The 20,202-nt window shown below is 40.9% G+C and overlaps 1 pseudogene; it reads left to right on the plus strand.

Annotated features, from left to right (window-relative positions):
- The first annotated feature begins 3,600 nt into the window (after positions 1 to 3,600).
- On the plus strand, positions 3,601 to 8,443 carry LOC125487461 (annotated as a pseudogene).
- Positions 8,444 to 20,202: the final 11,759 nt, after the last annotated feature.

The raw sequence follows: 20,202 nt of genomic DNA on the forward strand, positions 1-20,202 counted from the left end.
GACACATCCTGTTATCACAACACATGAACATCTGGTCCAAATGCCCAACCTGATTCACTCTGTAGAAACTACAATGAACGCACCTGTCGTCCTCACGTTGACATCTGTGTTATCGCCGAACTGACCAATTGTGTGCATTGATACTGAGTCTTTCTCTGAGTGTCAAACATTAACTCTCAATTCCATCTTTTCATACAGCGTCGATAATGAGATGGTGCAACTACCCAGTAATCCATGGATGAGCAGAACTTTGTGTATTTACATAAGACGACGATTTTAGCCGATCATTGACTTGTGTTCTCCAAACAACCCTCCCTCCTGCCCATCCATAAACATTTGCGTCGGAGATTCAGAATCCAATAATCCACCAAACTGTTTTGTGTATGAGTGACTGGAGGACAGATTGCCTCATTTAACAAAGCCTCATGAAACATGTTGCTGCAGAGTTCCATCGGTCCTCTTCTTGCTTTCTTATCCAGTGTGCATGTCAAATTACTTGCCCCTCAAGATTTAAGAGATTTCAGTTTCTTTGTTAATTCCCACCACGAGGAGAGGGTCACAAGCCCGAGTCACACTGGTTTAATGAGGGCTGTTTTACTTTCCTAGTTGCACAGTCGAAGATGACATTGACTCAGCCAGAGGCAGATAGAGGGATACCCTGACAATCTTTGACAACGACCTGTAAAACCAATGGGTTCGATCTCGACAGCAACACAATGTTCTGGCACAGGCAGCGGCCTGGCAATAATGTGAAATTGTTAGTTTGGTACTGCAGAGAAAACAGCAACAATTATATTCCAGAGGTTAAAGGACGAGTGAATGCTCCAAAGACAGATCAAACAATATCTTCTCTGGATATCAGAACATTGAGGATGTGAGACAGTGCGACATATTATCGTAAAAGGGAACAGAGAAACAGATCAGATACCTGGACAAAAACACACATGAGGAAATGTAGTTTTTTTTCCTTGATTCTCTAAGCAGAAATGGGCTCATAACTGACAGCGACTCAGCTATTCAGACCAGTGTGAACTGATAAAGGAAACCATTCGAATCTGCATGTCTCTGCCGACTGATTCATCTACTACTCAATAATATCTTCTCCAATGCTTTCTCCACAGAACCGGCAGTCTGAAATATATTTATGTTTTTACTTTCTCTAAGCATTGTTTTTCTTTACTTTTTGACCAGTAATTTGATCGTGAGTCCCGGAGAGTGTTCCATAGTTCAAAGAGATCATGGGTGATCTGATAATAGTCAACTGCATATTTCTGCTTTTTCTCCAGAAACTTTGGTTCTCTCATTGTTGAAAAAATGTCTATCTCAGCCTTGAATATACATAGCAACCCACAACCAGTTGTAAATAATTCCACAGATTCTTTCCTGTCTGAGAAAATAAATTCCTCCTCAGTTTTCATAAATTTGCGACTTCTTATCCAGAGATTACGATTTCTATTCTGAAACTCTCCCACAAGGAGAAACAACATTTCTGCCTCTGCGATGTCAGGTATTAATTATACACCTCTAATGCATTTGAGATTGAAAATGGACCACCGGAATCAACGGTAGGGACACGACCAAAACGTCACTTTCTCCCCTTCCACCACCACAAACTTAGCTTGTGCATATACAGAAGAATTATTCGGAGGGTGCTAAACAAAAAGCACGTTACTCTTTATCATTTGTCTGCAGAATTCCAGCCCTCGAATAACCTCATAAATTCTCTTTTCACATTACTGTTGTGCTATTGGGAATGGTTGCATACTCCAGAGTCCAGGGGTAAAGGTAAATGACTGGTCTGGTAAGTGTTATGAAGAAAAGAAGAAATTAGGGACATTTTGCAGCTTTCGGATGACGGTTGAAGTTCATCCGATGTTGACGAGAATCTAAACGTCAGCCTGTTTTGGGGATTGAACTAACTAAAGTTGTGAGAGCTGCTCAGTGTGCACAAAATATCCCTGATCCACAAACTCATTCTTTGCAAACATACACTCTAACGAAGTTGAGACTTCTGGAAAGTAGCATTGGAGATGAGGGAAGCAATTTTCAGAGTGACTGAGAGGTGAGCAAAGAAAAACACAGAATAAAAGAAATATTAAAATATCACCCATGACATGTGAGTGGAAAACGCTTCACACTGAACTTATGTATGGGTTGATCTGCTTTCAGTTTGAATGGCGCGTAGTGCTGCAGTCCTCCATCTGAAGCAGTTCAAAATGAATATTTTCTTCTGAAAGAACAGGGGATGCTGTAAATCGGAATCATAAACAGAAATTGATTGAAAACCTCAGCAAGCCTGGCAGCGTCTTTGGAGAGAAATCAGAGTCGATGATTTCTTAATGTTACTTCCGTGGAAGGGTCTCTCAACCCAAAATGTTAACACTCATTTATCTCCACAGATGCTGCCAGACCCGCTGAACTTTCCGAGCAATTTCTGTTTCTCTTTGAGAGTATCATCTTCCTTTAGTGTGGGATTGCACATCATCCAATAGAGTGTAGCATTGTAATGCTTTGAATAGGCAGGAGAGAAGCAGGGGAAGTGATTGTGAAACTTGTTTCTTATTTCATTCAGTATCATCAATCTGGACACTATATGTCCGTAAGCAAGTCCAACTGCTTCTGAATTGACATTAGAGGCGTGAAGCAACGCTGCAGATGAAAGTTTCTATTATTTTAAACATGTTTCCAATGAGACACTGAGACAGGCAGAACAATACACTGTGGACCTGAGTACACACCAACACACATGTACAAATGCAGCAAACCAATAAACACAAATAAACATTGATACAGCCACATACACTTTAGCACACACACCAGAATGCACAGACAGACAGACAGACAGTCACACACACACACACACAGTTTGCTGGGATCTAAGCCAGCTGCTATGACATTATTCAAATGTACATTGAGTCCAGCTCCATGAGGTGCCTGTTTTAAATGAAACAGAAAAACCCCAGGGAGGTAGTGGAAAGAAACTGAAGATATTTAAGAGGAAGCAAAAAATGGAAGCGTGATGTTCTTGAGCACAAGAACAGAGAAACAGCAACAGAGGATCGCAATGAAGCGGAATCTGAAAACGTTATATTAGAGATACTGCTGACTAAAGGTTGAGATTAAGTTTTATGCTGTGGGAGATTTAATTTGAAGGAATTTATTTTGATAAAGGGCAGTTTGTCTGTCCGCAAGGATCACGTCAGGGCTGTAAATCTCGCCGGTGGTATACTTGGGCTATTTCAGTGCCCAAGTATAACACTGTTATCACAATAAATGACGTCAATTGGGTATAAGTGGAAGCAAACGAACAGATTCTCGAGAGTAAATGTGCTGGGAATGTGTGAAATTGCTTATCTGGAATCAAAGCCGTAGCCTCAGAATGCTCAGTATTCCAAATTAAGAACAGTGACTTTAACTATGCTTGAGGGCCGTCAAATCACTGAGAGTCAGCTGTCCTCCTGCCAACATCTCAGCATCACCACCGAGAAAAAGCACTGAAGTGGGAACATCCACGTTCAGATAAGCAGTATACTGAAGGCGGGGTTTCAGAATGGGTTTCCTCAAGTATCCGGCAGCCCCGTTAAACCAAGGATATAGGCAATGTGGCTGCTCAGCATTTGGGTTGTGTCGGCCGCAATTCTAACAGGTATTCGTGGAGGAAATGGAATTCACATTCTTTTTATCAAATCATATATTTAATTGATGTCAGTCTGACATTGTGCAATTGATATCTATTTTCTCTTTCAGACCTGAGTCATGGAGATTCAGTCACTCAGTCACTCTCCTCAGATGTTCAGACAGAGGGAGCGGCAGTGACTCTAAGTTGTAACTATGAGAATACAAGGAGCTATTATTAGATATACTGGTACCGGCAGTTCCCAGGCATGCAGCCCGATTATATACTGAGGAAAGATACTAGAAGCAATGAGGATAAAGCAGATTTTGCGAAAGATCGTTTCTCTGTAGAACTTCAGACCTCGAAGTTTAACTATCACTGGACTAGAGCTGACCAACGCTGCTGTGTATTACTGTGGTTTCAGGGACACAGTGATTGCAAACAGTCTCACCCTTTTAAAAAAACTGTCTTTGGACCATAGATTGATCTATCTGTGATGTTTTCGCAGAGTCTCGGGAAGTTACTATGTGCTGTCAGGTGTTTAAACACATAGCGAGAGGAAACCAAACTGACCTCTCATCAAACTGTCAACCAACTGTTTCCCGGAGCTGCTCAGAAAATAAAACTCGCGCACAGACACAGAAGAGAATTATCCTTGAACACACCCATTCCAATTGACACCCTCTGCAATTTGCCGTCCTGTGAGTTGTAGACGGTGAGCTGGCAGACATCTCTCCTTCTCCAAGATTCAGATGCACACCTTCACCACAACGGAATGAGTTGGGTGCATCCAAAAACACTACAGCAATGTAACAGGGGCGGGGTTTTAGAATGAGAGCCGCTGAAGATGCCGATTCGATCGGATTGAAGGAATGCTGAATTGATCCTTTCATCACCGTTGTGATCACGTAGAAATGTTTATCTGCTTAGATCACAACATGGCAGCAGGCTGTTATTGTGTGTATGTGTGTGTGTGTGTTTGTGTGTATGTATGTGCATGATAAAGTTTGTACGATTGTGTAGAGACTCACTGTGTTGATTACATTTTCAGTTCTACTCACACACAATACTTTATGTCAATCTCCCTCTTATGGCATTTTAATTCCCCGCTTTTGGAGCCTCACGATCGTTAGTTTGAGTTGGACATTCACTCTGTCCTTCTTTTAGGTCTCCTCTGTGTGATTGAACTCAACTTCAATTTGATTGTAGACTCCATAAAAGACCTAAAAATCAGTTACATGAGAGTTTATTTAATCTCAATTTAACGAGTTTTCTTTTCAGTTATTTTTACATCCATAACTCTCTACAGATGCACTGTTGTTCTCCAGGTTTATCTGGAGTGGTGTCTAATTGATCCCTGGACTTTGTTTTCGTTTCGTATGTGAATGGGAGTATACCCACTCCATTTCCTGCTTTGGCCTGTTGTGCATCAAAAGGAGGAGAGCCACTGTTTATTTTGGAGATGCACTCCTGTCAATAAGACATGAAGAAAGATGTGCGATTAACATTGAATATCATCATTACCCTGAATGGAAATAACCCAGGAGAGTTACAGTTGAGATTCTGAAGTGTAACTGATTTGCAGTGGCAGTGGCCCTACCTCTCGGTCAAATAGATGCTAATTCTCGTGTCACCTGCTCTACAGGCGTCTAAACCATCTTTGAATGCCTTGCTTAGAAAATGGACACACTTTGGTTCTCACCAATGATGATTCAAGTCATATTTCCACACAGAACAAAATTCACTTTCAGTCCGTGATTGTTGTAATATTGCTAATGTTCAGATAGCGAAGGTTTCTGTCTGGATCTTGTCTGCCTAGAGTGTCTGTACTGATTGCCCTTTTGAGTTATGACACAGTGCTGATCACCAGGCAGTGATAGACAGCAGAATCGTCCCAAAAGATGTTTCCAATGTTCAAAGAGCTCTGTTTACGGCCCGGTGAAGAGTGGAGCCATGTATCTGCTGCAGGTATCTTTCGAGATGGAATGGATGTTAGTTTTGAAGGTGTTGTCATATTTTTCTTTTGATCGTCTCCCAACTCTCAAAAATAAAGACATCTTTTACAAATCCAGTAAAAATGCGATTCCAAATTGGAAATTTGAGAAGATCACATGACGTTTCGAGTTGAGAATCTGAAGTGTAGCTCAACTCAGTTTACGGCATTCAGGTTGAAGAAAGTCAACGTTAATCGCACCACCATCTTCATTTTCTATCGACAGCGCAACAACACCGAAATAAACAGGGGGTCTACTTTCTATAATGTGTAACCAATCATAGCAGAAAGGTTAGTTGTCATACCTCCACCCACACACGAACCTAAAAACAAAGGCCTCGATTGCTGACGTGCATTCTCGTGTAAATGCTACTGTACATGGGTTTGTGGGTCTCTATGAGCCTTTACTTGTGCTTAGTTGTTTTGAAGTTTTGCATTTTGTTTTTCAATGGTTGTGTACGTTCTGCTGTGTATTGCCCTGTTGATCTCAGTGTCAGTTTGGAAATGTACAAAAGAACAGAAACTTTCACCTGCAGGTGTATCTCACGTGTCTAATGTCAGTTCAGAAGCAGCTGGCCCCTGTTTTGCCAGATTAAGCTATTGCAGTGATGATAGTATATGAACTAATCCAAAAAATCTCCAAGTCTCTTTCCCTGATTCACTCCCTTCAATTCAACGCTATGCAGTTCCACCCTCTTCTGTCGGTAACTGCACAAGAGGAAGGTGAGACTAATCAAGGATTCAATCAGCGGAAGAGCAGCAGAACACAGAAACTTTCAAAACGACAACAGCATCAGCACATACAGGGATAGAAACTGCCTTATGTGCGTCTCTAAATAAGCAATGTGGAATTTAGTAAAATTTAGTGAATCGCTTTTCTTCGTTTCCCACACAGGTTTCCAAATCAGCCTGTATCCACGTGAAATTTGCTCCTGTCCAGGTCTGGAAAGTTTGCACGAAAATGCAGACACACACATACGCTCAGACACACTCTCACACACATACATATATATGACAGAATATTCATGTATCCAGGAAACATTATACCCCACCTATACATGCACACATTGGTAGGTATGTAAACATGCTGTTTGTTGTCTCTTGTAACCATTGTACCGTTCATGCGTTTTGCAATTTATTTGCATTTGAAATTCTGTGTATTTGTTGCAAACTCTGAAGATGTTGATACAGACATGGTGGATGTAATAGATCGAAGATTTGTTTTCTGTTCTGTTCTTACAATCCCAGAAACTTCCCACAACGTCAGTAAATTCAAGGAACAGAATGGGAGCCCTCCATATGTGGTCAGTTGGGCTCCAGCTGCATTGCCACTCCTGACACGCATGATTCAGCTAATTGTTCTCCCCTACAGTCTCTTAAGTACACTCTCAAATATTTTGATTCCTGGAACTATCCGTCTACAATTTGACGAAAGATCGTTGGAAAGTCTGCAGCATCCTGTCAGGCAATTCGTTTCATATCACTTTGAACTGCTGCTGAATTAAACTATCTCCTTGTGACCCCCAATCCCTTTGTAACGTGTATGTACCTCTTGAAAGGTAAGGAAAACAAAACGTTTGTAAAGATTTAATGGAATTGGACATAATCATTTTATAGCAGGAAAATCATGCTTTACAAATTTACTGAAGGTTTTATTTTAGAGATCTAACTGGTAGAACAGATAATATTGAGTCACTATTTTTGTTAGATTTGAATTTCCAGAAAGCGTTTGGAAAGTTTCTGCATGAAACATCAATGGGTAACAGTCAACCTCAATGTTTTAGAAATATAATTTTGTCATGGAAGGCTAATCGATAGACCTATTGGAAACGAAAGTGAGAAAAAGAAGAGTCTTTTTCTGCCGAAGGTAAATGGGGGTCGATTCACTTGTTGGATTCTCGTTATGCCTCTAATATATTTAAGTAAACCCTGAAATCATTCGGAAATGCCTTGAGATTATTTACTAGATAGGGTCAGACAGCGACTGTCAATTCACACAATCGCCAAAGTCCGCAATGAAATGGTGCTGCTAGCCAGTCCAGTGAGCATGGCCAAAATCCTACGTATTTATATCAGAAGTCAAACCCCGTCTATTTACATCAGACGTCAATGGCAGACAGCCAATCCCTAATGTTCTCCATCCCACTCCCTCTTCATCTGATTCGTAAAACCCTGTGGGTGTGGATAAGAGTCAAAGAGTCTGCAGATCTGCTTTTTCAGTGAGTGACAGCACAGCAGACTGTCTCATTGAAGACAGTGTCAGGAAGCATGTGGTCGCCAAGGTTTCTTCCTCTCTATCTTGCTTTCATCTCCAGTGCGTAGTTATAATTGCTTCTTTCAACTAAATTTTAATGTGGTTTTCAGTTTTTCTCATAATATCTTTCCTGGGAGTGCGAAGTCGGGTGGGGGTGGGAGGGGGAGGGGCGGTGGCATGAGGGTTGGTGGTGGCAGGGGAGAGGAAATTTTCAAGATCCCGATTCATGCACTTTAATTAATGTTGCTTTGCTTTACTAGGTGCCCAGTCAGAAGTATTGTTGACTCAACCGGAGGAAGAGACAGGCATTGCCGGACAGTCTCTGAGACTGACATGTAAAACGAGTGGGTTTGATCTGGGCTCCGACTTGATGTACTGGTACAGACAAACTCCTGGGAATGGTCCGCAATGGTTAGTTCGGTACTATACTGAAGACAACAAAAATTTTAATCCAGAGTTTGAAAATCGAGTTACTGCTTCCAAAGACCTTACAAACAATATGTTCACTTTGGATATCAGACCTTTGAGGATTTCAGATAGCGCAACATATTATTGTGCAAGAGCACAATGGGACAGATAAGATCCAAACCTGTACAAAAACCCACAAGAGGAAATGTAGCATTTTCTTCGGTGCTCACTGATGGCACCAATGCACACATCATGAATAGCAGCTCACAGAATAGTGTTATTACTGAATACTATTTACTAAATAACACAACAACGAACGAGGCTTTGTTTGCGTACTTGTGTTTGTGTGTGTGTGTGTGTGTGTGTGCGCGCGCTTGTGTGTGAGAGTGAGTGTGTGTGTGCGTGTTTATCTGCTTAAATCACAAAATGACAGTTGGGTGTTTGTGGGTTTGTGTGTGTCTGTATGTGTGTGTGTGTTTGTGTGTGTGAGTATGAGTGTGCACGTGTGATTGTATGCGAGTGTGCGCATGTTGTTTGTGTTTTGTGTGTGTGTATAAAGGTGCATGATAATGTATGTATGAGTACGTGGAGATTCAGCGTAACAGTTAAATTTATATCCCATCCCTCATTACCGTATATCAGTCTCGCCGTCCTGATATATTTAGCCCCCTTTGTTGTTCTCTCTCTTTCTCTAGTCTCAGTTTCTCCTTCATTCTGACCACCTGTTCAGTTCCCACTGTATTACTGAACTTAATCTCAATTTGATTGGAGACTCCATGATGGAAACAATAAAAGTCAATTACATGACAGTGTATTTAATGTCAGTTTGAAGAGAGTTCTTTTCAGCTGATATTTCACATGATAACTTTCGTGACTGACTGCAATACTGCACTTTAGTTTTAAATTAATTGTTGTCTGAGTGATCCCTAGTCTTTGTTTTTGACTATCCTTTGAATGGGATTGCTCCCACTTCACTTCCTGCTTTGGACTGTTGTGCATAATCAGGAGCAGAGCCACTCTTTATTTTGGCTTTGCACTCCTGTCAATAGGACATGAAGACGATCATGCGATTAACAATGATTGCTCTCATTGTGTGAATGGAACTAACAGTTTAGATTCTGAGGAGCTACCAATGTGCAGTGGTAGAATCCCTGCGTCTGTTTCAAACAGATTCCAGTTCTGGATTTACTTGCTGTTGAGGTGTCCAATAATATCTCTGAACACGTTGCTGAGAAAATAGAGATCCTTCATCATAGAATCCCTACACTCTGGAAACAGGCACTTCAGCCCAGCAAGTCCACAACAAACCATCCCCCAAAAACCCACCTAAGCTCCACCACCCTGAACACTACGGGAAATTTAGCATGGCCAATCCAGCTAGGCTGCACAACTTTAGACTGTGGGAGGAAACCGGAGCACCCGGAGGTAACCCATGCAGATACGGGGAGAATGTGCAAACTCCATACAGACAGTCGCCAGGCCGTGGAAATGAACCCGGGACCCTGGCGCTGTGAGGCAGAAGTGCTACCCACGGTGGCAGCTTTAGAATCTCACCGGTGACAATTCACGTAATATTTAAACATTGAACAGGGATGCTCCACAAAATTCACTTTCAGTCTCCGATTGTTTCTCCTCTGTAATGTTGTTGATGGTCAGATAGCGAAGCTGTTGTTCTGGCTCCTGTCTGCCTGGAGTATCTATACTGTTGCCCTTTGAGTTGTAATATCGTGCTGACCAGCAAGCAGTGATAATTGGCAGTATCCTCTCCTCTGATGTCTGCAACATTGAAAGTTCTCTGTTGTTGACCCAGATGAAGAGTGGGCAGATGCATTTACTGCAGGTGTCCGTCTAGGGGGAAGTGGCCATTGGTTCAGAACGTGCTGTCATTTTGTCCTTTGTTAACTTGCCAACTCTGAAAAATGAAGGCGTGTTTTACAAATCCTCTAATAATGTTCTCTCAAAATGGAAATTTGAAAAAAAATCAAATGACGTTGACGGCTGAGAATCTGAAGTAAAATTCGCCTGGGATGAAGGTAATCAATTTTTATCCGACCTCCACCTTCATGCCATTTTAGCTGCACAACACCACTGAAATAAACAGAGGGGTCTACGCTTTGTAATGTGCAAATGGTCAGAGTAGGAAATTCAGTTGTTATACCGTCATCCACAGACGAAACGAAAGAAAATGGCATGGATCTCCCACATGCATACTTTAATAAATGCTTAAGTGCATGCTTGTGCGTATCTCTGTCACTCTTTAGTTGTACACAATTGTTTTGATATCTTTGCGTTTGTTTGTCAATGTGTGTGTATGTGCTCCTGTATATGTTTCTGCCCATCTCAGTGACTGAATAGAAACCTGTATAAAAGATCGGAAAAGTTCACTTGAAGGTTTGTCTCCCGTGTTTAATGTTAGTTCAGAAGCAACTGGCCGTTGGTTTTGGAGATGAATCAATTGTACAGATAATAGTGAATGAACTAATCAAAAAAAAATTGCCTTTCACTTTCCCTGATTCACTCCCCTCAGTTCAACACTATAGCATTCCACCCTCTTTCTGTACGTTACTGCACTAAACGAAGTTGAATCTAATCAAGGATTCAATCAGAGAGAGAGAAGTAGCGCACTGAACCTTGCAAACCGAAAACTCACGCACAGGGACAGCGTGCAGTCTTTGCTTTTCTCAATTCGCATAACCACCCGATATCCATGAATTCGCCGTTGTAATTGTAATGTTCCTTTTGCACTTTGCTCGGATGCACGTCATTTTGAACAGCTCTTTTCCCTCGTCCCATGTCAAGTTACCGGAATCAGGGCCCACAATTTGTCAAGAGTGTGTGTTTGTTTAGTGTGAATTTGTGGATACATGTCAGAATGTACACAATGGACTGATCTCAAAATGTAATGATTCTGAATCCATCTATCTCCCGAATGCTGGAATATTCGCTTAATTTCTTGACTTGCTTTTCACAATTAACAGTTCAGGAATTCACATCCTTTCCTGGCATATAAAGCACAGAAGTATTCCCGTTAAAACAACATGAATGGAACACAAAATTGTGTTACATTGTTCGATGACGAGAAGTTTCCTGAGAAATGAATGGTAGCAAAGATGCTTCATGTTTGTCAGCATCAGAATAATGTAAGCGAGTATATAAGCGAGCTGTGTGGAGGTATCTTATGCCATTATGCCTTACCTTTGTATCAGGTTGCCCAACTTCAAGGTCCAGATGATCTAAAGATGTATGATGAAAACCTGACAGAGTAGATGGGGAATAGTCCCCACCCAACACCAACTCCACCCATTATTGTGGAATAGATAATCATGTCGATACGAAGAAGCATTTCGTCAACAGAGGAAAGTGAACTTGTCAAAATATTTTCTATAAGGATTGTGCTTTATGTATGTCCAAGGCTGATACAGGTATTGAAAAGACACACAGCCTGGATTGTCTGGAGTATCGAAGATTCAGAACGAATGAATGGAATCATATTAGACCCTGGGAGGAGTTGATCAGGAATATCTGGAAAGAATGTTTCCTCTTGTGGAACAGCGAAGAATTAGGAGCTGGAGGTTAGAAATTAGGCAGCACCCATTAGTCTCAGCAATGCGGAGATTTTTTTTTTACATTCAGTAGGCTGTGAGTTTTTTGAATATCTTTTATGTTAAGGTCGTGAATGCAGAATCCTGAAGCATTTTTAAGGCAGAGGTAAGTAGGTTCTTGACAACAAGGGGATGAAGGATTTTCAAGAATACGCAATGATATAGACTTGAGGTTAATATCATATCAGGAGTGATCTTATTCAATGGTGGAGGATGCTGTTAAGTGCCGACTGACGTTCTCCTGTACCCTCCTCTATCAATTAGAGCGTCAACGTCTCAGTCATATGAAAGGATGATGTCAAAACAATCAGTTCAATCATTCTCTCCCTCTCCTCTGTACAACGTGAGGAGTGTCAGTTTAGTTACTCCAATATTCTGCGGATGAAAGTCTTCCAAACACAATGCCTTATTATCTGTGTCCTTTTCGGATCCAGTCTCATCTTTCACTGAAACATCAGAGGTACTGATGAACGGGAATAGTGGAGAGAGTATCACAATCAACTGTTTCTACACAGATGGAGAGAATGCCTTGCTGTTGTGGTACTGTCTGACTCTCTCCCTTGGACACCAATATATTAACATCCGCTGTACGAATGGCTTTATTGACAGTGCTACATTTGTCAGAAGTCATTTCCCCTTTTCCCTGGCCAAAACCTACAGACTTGTCAGTTTAATCGCCTCACAGCCGTCGGATGAGGACCCCGAGAAATATTTCTGAATCGCAAACATGCTCATAGTGATGAATTTAATGGAAAAATGCTTATATTGACCGGTCTGAACGTAGAGTCTCTGAGAGACAAGAGCACCCGGTATTTTAAAAGGCTCTGTTCAACATCATTGTGTGCAACAGAGGGTGAGTTGAAGATACAAACGTAGTTGACTGAACATATACGGAAGCAAGGGAAAACAGAGGGACAGGCTGGCAAATCCAGGGAAGGAGGAAGAGGAAAATACCCAGCGTGATAAATAGGCACGTGGAAAGATAAACTGGCAAGTATGTTGGTCGTATAATAGAGAGAGAGATAGTTTAGATAGGCAGACAGGCAAGCAGTTCGATATATAAGTGCTGTGCTCACACATTAAAATAGGACACTTCGAATGACAGACAGAATAAGCGTAAGCGTTTGAAAAGACTGCATTCTTTGACAATTTTGTTCCATGAATTTACGCATTTTCTGTTAAAATTGACAATTTTTGTCATCTCCATGATGAACCTTTCTCTATTCTTCATAGTGACCATCTCCGAAATCCCCACACGGATCCAATGTACGTTTTCGTGTTGCTGTCAGATTCGATGGTACTGTGTGCTGCTGCTCACCTTTTGCTTGATTCCTGGGTGATTTTTGCCTTTCGCAGTTGCAATAGATGCCGGCCGCCAGTAGGGGGAGCAATTGCATCACTTTAAACGCCAACTGATGAAAAAAGGCACAGAGGCTTTTACTTTTTTAATTTTAAATAAAACTCCTGTTAACTGTCGCCCGTTGTGGAGACAGAATCATGCACAAACAGAGAATGATATATTTTGCTGCACCATCAGGCATGCATGGAGAAAAAGTAACTCACAAACACAGAAAATCATAAATAAACATACACAGACAGAGACACAAAGACACACACACAAACACACACACACACACACACACACACACACACAAATACTTAGGTACTCATACAGCTATACACGCCGATCTTCACTTGCACACAGTGGCAGGTATATATCCATGCTGTTTGGTTTCTACCTTACTGCCTGTTGTAACTTGTGTATAATTCATTTGCATCGCAATTTTTTTGCATTTGCAATCCTGTGTACTTGCTGCAAACTCTGAAGATATTGTAATAAACATGGCGGATGTAACAGATTGAGGTTTGATTTCTGTTCTTTCCTTCGGATTCAAGAACCTTCTGACAATGTGAGCAAATTCAAGTGATGAGAACTCTCCAGATGTGGTCAGATGGGCTCCAGCTGCAGTGCCAGTCCTGACGTGCGTAATTCACCTCATCGTACTCTCCTACTCTCTTAAATGCACACACTCAAAATATTTCGATTCCTGGAACTATCCGTCTACAATTTGACAAATGAACGTTGGAAAGTCTCGAGCATCCTATTGGGCAGTTCACTTCACATCACTATGAATTGCTGCTGAATTAAACTATCTCCATGTGACCCCCAATCCCTTTGTAACGTGTATGTACCTCTGGTAAGACAGGGCATAACAAAACGTTTGTAAAGTTTTACTGGAATTTGACATAACCATTATATGGCAGGAAAATCATGCTTAACAAATTTATTGGAGGCTTTATTTTAGGGATCTAACTAGTCGAATAGATAATGTTGAGTCACTGTATTTGTTAGATTTGAATTTCCAGAAAGCTTTTGAAAATTTTCTATGTAAGACGTCAGTGGATAACAGTCAACATCAGGGTTCTCGGGTTATAATTTTCTCATGGAAGGCAAATCGTCAGACCTATGGCAAACGAGAGTGGGAAAAATGAGTATTTTTCTGCCGAAGGGAAATGGGGCCCATTCACTTATCGGCTTCTCACTATGCCTCTAATATATTCAAGTAAACCCTGAAATCATTTAGAAATGCCTTGAAGTTGTTAGCGAGATAAAGTCCGAATCCAATGTTGGTTTGTTTCTTTATGTGTTACATAGGGGACCGAACTGCTTTAATGACTGTTTACGCATATAAAGTTGTTTTTATGAATAAAATATCTTTTTGAAATGTGAAAAAAAAACAGACTTGGATTGTCAATTCACGCAATCTTCAACAGCCGGAATGAGATGGTGCTGCCAGCCAGCCTGGTGGGGATTGTAAACACCCCATGTATTTATATCTGACGTCAATCCCCATGTCTTTACATTAGAGGTCAATGGCAGTCAGCCAATCTCTTATGACCTCAAACCCACCCCTTCTGTTTCTGATTCATAAAACCCTGCGAGTGTGGATCAGAATCCAACAGTCGGTAGAGCTGCTTTTTCAGCGAGTGACTGGAGAACAGACTGTCTCATTTAAGACAGCGTCTGGAAGCATGTGGTCGCCAAAGTTTCTCCCTCTCCTTCTTGCTTTCGTCTCCAGTGCGTTGGTCTAATTGGTTCTTTCAACTAAATTTTAATGTGGTTTTCAGTTTCTTTCCTGGCGCTTGTGGTAGAGGCTAGTTGCAGTGGAGGGGAGAGTTACAAGAATCCAATTCCTGCAATTTAATTAATGTTGCTTTTCTTTACTAGGTGCCCAGTCGGAAGTATTGTTGACTCAACCGGAGGAAGAGACGGGCATTGCCAGACAGTCTCTGAGACTGACATGTAAAACCAGCGGGTTTGATCTCGGTATCTACAATATGTACTGGTACCGACAAAGTCCTGGGAATGGCCTGCAATATCTAGTTCGGTACTATACTGAATCCTCCAAGTATTGTAACCCAGAGTTTGAAAAGCGAGTTGCTGCTTACAAAGACGTTACAAACAATATGTTCACTTTGGATATCAGACCATTGAGGATTTCAGATAGCGCAACATATTATTGTGCAAGAGCACAGTGAGACGGATCAGATCCAAACCTGTACAAAAACCCACAAGAGGAATTGTAACATGTTCTTCAGTGCTCACTCAGAGAACCAACACACATATCATCAACAGCAGCTCATAGAATAGGATAGATACAAAGTTCTTAGAACACAACATCATGGGACAAGGCTCTCTCTCTCTCTCTCTCTGTCTCGCTCTGTGTGTGTGTGTGTGTGTGTGTGTGTGTGTATGAATGTGTCTGTGTGAATGCGTGCGTGAGTGCACGTGTGTGTGTGCTTTTCATGTTTATAGCTGTATAATAATGTATGTATGATTACATGGAGATTCAGCACAACAGTGAAGTTTATATCTAATCCGACAGCACTATATATCAGTTTCGCCGTCCTGATATATTTAGACTCTGTTGTTGGTCTCTCACTTTCGCTAGTCTCAGTTTCAACTTCATTCTCAACTTCTGTTCGGTTCCCACTGTATTACTGAATTCAACCTGAATTTGACTGGAGGCTCCATAAAGTCAGATCCATGACAGTTTATTTAATCTCAATTTGAAAAGTGTTTTTTTTTCAGTTGCTTTTTGCATATGTTAAATTTCATGACTGACTCCAATACTGTACTCTAGGTTTATATTAACTCGTGCCGAAGTGATGCCGAGTGTTTGCTTTCATCGAGTCTTTGAATAGGTGTGTTCACACACCAATTCCCACTTTGGCCTGCTGTCCATAATCAGGAGAAGAACCAATGGTTTATTTGTGTTTAGCACTCCTGTCATTAGACAATGAAAATGAAGATGCGATTAACAATGATAATTCTCTTTTATCCTGAATGGAATTAACACAGGTCAGTTACACTTTTGATTCTGAGGAGCTACCAATGTGCAGTGGCACAGTACCTAGCTTTGTTTAAAATAGATTCCAGTTCTAGATTCACTTGCTGTAGAGGTGACAAATAACATCTCTGAAAACTTTGCTTAGAAATTGGGTACCTTTTAGATTCTCACCGGTGACAATTCTTGTAATATTTTCACATTGAACATGGGAACTCCACAAAATTCACTTTCAGTCAGCGATTGTTTCTCCTCTGTAATGTTGTTGATGGTCAGGTAGCGAAGCTGTTAGTCTGGCTCCTGTCTCGCTAGAGTTTCTGTACTGTTGCACTTTGAGTTGCATCAGAAAGCTAATCATCAAGCGGGCGATATTCAGTCGTATCGATGTCTCCAACAGTCAAAGTTCTCTGTTGTTGATCCAGGTGAAGGGTAGCCACATGCATCTTCTGCAGGTGCCCTTCTTGGTGGAAGTGGCCGTTGATTTAGAAGGTGCTGTCATTTTGTCTTATGTTACTTTCAAACTCTCAAAAATGAAGACATGTTTTACAAAACCACTAGTAATGTTGTCTCCAAATGGAAATTGAACAGATCACGTGACTTTGACGGCTGAGAATCGAAACTAAAACGCAATTGGGATGATGGCGTTCACGCTGAAGATAACCAATGTTTATGCTATCTTCGTCTTCATGTCGTATTAACTGCACAACACCATTGAAATAAACAGGGGAACTACTTTTTGCATTGCACTACTGGCCAGTGTAGGAAGCTCAACTGTTATATCTTCTCTTACAGTCTAAATGAAAGAAAATGTCCTGGATCTCCCACATACATTCTCTCATAAATGCTAATATGTCTCTGTGTGTAAAGATTTCTATCAATCTTCATTTGTGCATGGTTATTTTGATGGCTTTGCATTTGTTTTTCAATGTGTGTGTATGTGCTGCAGTGTATTGTTCTGTCCATTGCAGTGGCTGATTAGAAACCTGTACAGAAAATTAGAAACGTTCACTTGCAGGTTTGTATGACGTGTCTAATGTCAGTTCAGAAGTATTGGGAGATGCGTCGATTGGACAGATGACTGCGAAACTGATCAGGGATTCAATCAGAAGGAGTGCAGCAGTCCAGAGCACCTTTCAAACCGACGACAGCAGCAACTCACGGACAAGGACAGCGTGCAGTCTTTGCTTCTCTCCATTCACATAACCACCTTATATTCATAAATTTACTGTTGATATTATCATGTTTCTTTTGTGCTTTGTCATTCTTTGTTCAGATGCATGCTCTATCCCCTCCTCCCATGCCAATTTACCAGAATCAGGGCCCACAGTTTGTCAAGAGGGTGTATTTGCTCAGTGTGAGTTTGTGGATAAACGTTGGCTTGTACACAATGGACAGCTCTCACAATGTAATGATTCTGAACTGTATAACAGGATCCATCTGTCTCCTGACTGCTGGGAAAGTTGCTTATTTTCTTGACTTGCTTATAACAAGTAACAGTTCTGGAATTCACGCCCATCCCTGGAATATAAAGCGAGGAGCTTTTCCCGTTAGAACATCATGAATGTAACAAAAAAGTGCGTAATTTTATTCACTGACTCGAGAATTCCTAAGAAATCAATGTGACTAACATTGCTTTGTGTCTGTCAGCATTAAAATAATGTAAGTGAGGATATAAGTGAGCTTTGTGGAAGGTTCTTGTGACATTCTGTTAATATCCTTAACTTTGAGCCAAGATGCCAACCTTCAACTGCCGCATGCTGTCAAGATATATGATGTAAACCTGACGGAGTACAGTGAGAAATGTCCCCACCTAACATTACCCCCACCCCGTGGGCGTGGAATAGATAATCAGGTAGATACGACAAAGCATTTCTTCATCAGAGGAAACTGAACCTGTCGAATTATTTTCCATAGGGACTGTTCTGTAAGCACGCTCAAGAGTAATAAAGGGATAGAAAAGCTACACAGCCTGGAACTATATCATCTTTAGTACCATATATTCAGAACATATGAATGGATACAAAATAGACCCTGAGAGGAGTTGATCAGAAGCATGTGGAAAGAATGCTTCCTTTTATGGGAAAATGAAGAATTAGGAGCTGGAGCTAAAAAAATAATTAGGCAGCACCCTTTAATGTCAGCAATGTGGGCACTTTTTTAAATTCAGTAGGCTATGAATTTTTGCAATGTCTTTTATGTCAAGGTAGTGAATGCAGAATATTGAAGCATTTTTAAGGCGGATGTAAGTAGATTCTTGACAACAAAGGGATGGAAGATTTTCAAGAACATGCAGCGATATAGAGTTGAGGTTAACATCGTATCAGCTACGATCTTATTCAGTGGTGGAGAATGCTTTTCAGGGCCGACTGACCTTCTCCTGTAGCCTCTTTATACGTTCATATCATCATGACAGTCAATTTGGGCGCCAATTTCTCAGCCATATGAAATGCTGATTTCGAATTAATCAGTTCAATTATTCTCTGCCTCTCCGTTGTATAATTTGAAGTGTGTCAGTTTTGTCACTCCAGTCTTCTGTGGTTGAAAGTCTTCCAAATACAATGCCTTATTATCAGTGTCCTTCTGGCAACCAGTCTGGTTGGCCACTGAAAATTCAGAGGTACCGGTGAATAGTCATTAGAGTATCACCCTCAACTGTTTCTACAGAGATGTAGAGAGTGCCTTCCTGTCATCGTACTGGGTGACTCGCTAGTTTGGACACCAATATATTATCACCCGCTCTACGGATGAATTCAATGAAAGTGCGACATTTGTCAGAAGTCACTTCCTCTTTTCTCTGGACCAAACCTACAGAGTTGTCAGTTGAACCGTCTCACAGCCGTCGGATGAGGATCCCGAGAAATATTTCTGAATCGCAACCATGCTCATAGTGCTAAATTTAATGGAACAATGCTTAAATATACTGGTCTGAATGTAGACTCTCTGAGAGACAAGAACACCTGAGATTTTACAAGGCCGTATTCAACGTCATTGTGTGCAACAGAGAGTGAATTGAAGATGCAAACATAGTAGATTCAACAGACATGGAAAAAGGGGAAACCAGAGAGACAGACTGACAAATGCATGGAACGAGACACAGAAAGATACCCAGCATGAGAAATAGGCACGTGGAAAGATAAACTGTCAAGCAGAGAGGTCGAATAATAGAGAGAGATCGATAGATAGAGATAGAAAGAGAGAGAGAGTGAGACAGACAGACAGACAGGCAAGCAGTATTGCCTTTCACAGTTGCAATACATGCAGGCCACCAGCAGGGGTTGAAATTGCATCACTTTAAACAACGACTGAAAAAAAAAGACACAGAGGCTTTTACTTTGTTTATTCCAAATAAAATTCCTGACAACTATCTCCGATTATAGAGAGAGAATTATACTCTCAAAATATGATCCCCAGTCTCTTTTTAACGTGTATGGACAGATGAGGATAACGAAGCGATTGTAAAGATTCAACGGAATTGGACATAAATACTTCTTGTCAGGAAAATCATACTTAACAAATTTCCACTAGTCCTTTTTTGAGGGATCTAACTAGTAGAACAAATAATGTTGATTTACTGTATTTGTTAGATTTGAATTTCCAGAAAGCTTTTGAAAAATTTCTGCTTAAGACGTCAGTGGTTAGCAGTCAACCTCAATGTTCGCGGGATATAATGTTGTCATGAAAGGCGAAGCAATAGGCCTGTAGGAAACGAGACTTAGAAAAAAAAAGTATTTTTTCTACCGAAGGTAAATTGGGGTCCATTGACTTCTCAGATTATCACTATGCCTCTAACATATTTATGTAAACCCTGAAATCATTTGAAAATGCCTTGAGATTTTTTTTGCTAGACAGAGTCCGAATCCAATGCTGGTTTGTTTCTTCATATGCTACGTATAGGACCGAACTGTTGCAATGACTGTTTACACATATAAAGTTACTTATATGAATAAATTATATTTTTGAAATGTTAAAAAAAAAATCAG

The sequence above is a fragment of the Rhincodon typus genome, chromosome 42 (assembly GCF_021869965.1).
Source record: "Rhincodon typus isolate 14 chromosome 42, sRhiTyp1.1, whole genome shotgun sequence".
In the NCBI taxonomy this organism is placed as follows: Eukaryota; Metazoa; Chordata; class Chondrichthyes; order Orectolobiformes; family Rhincodontidae; genus Rhincodon; species Rhincodon typus.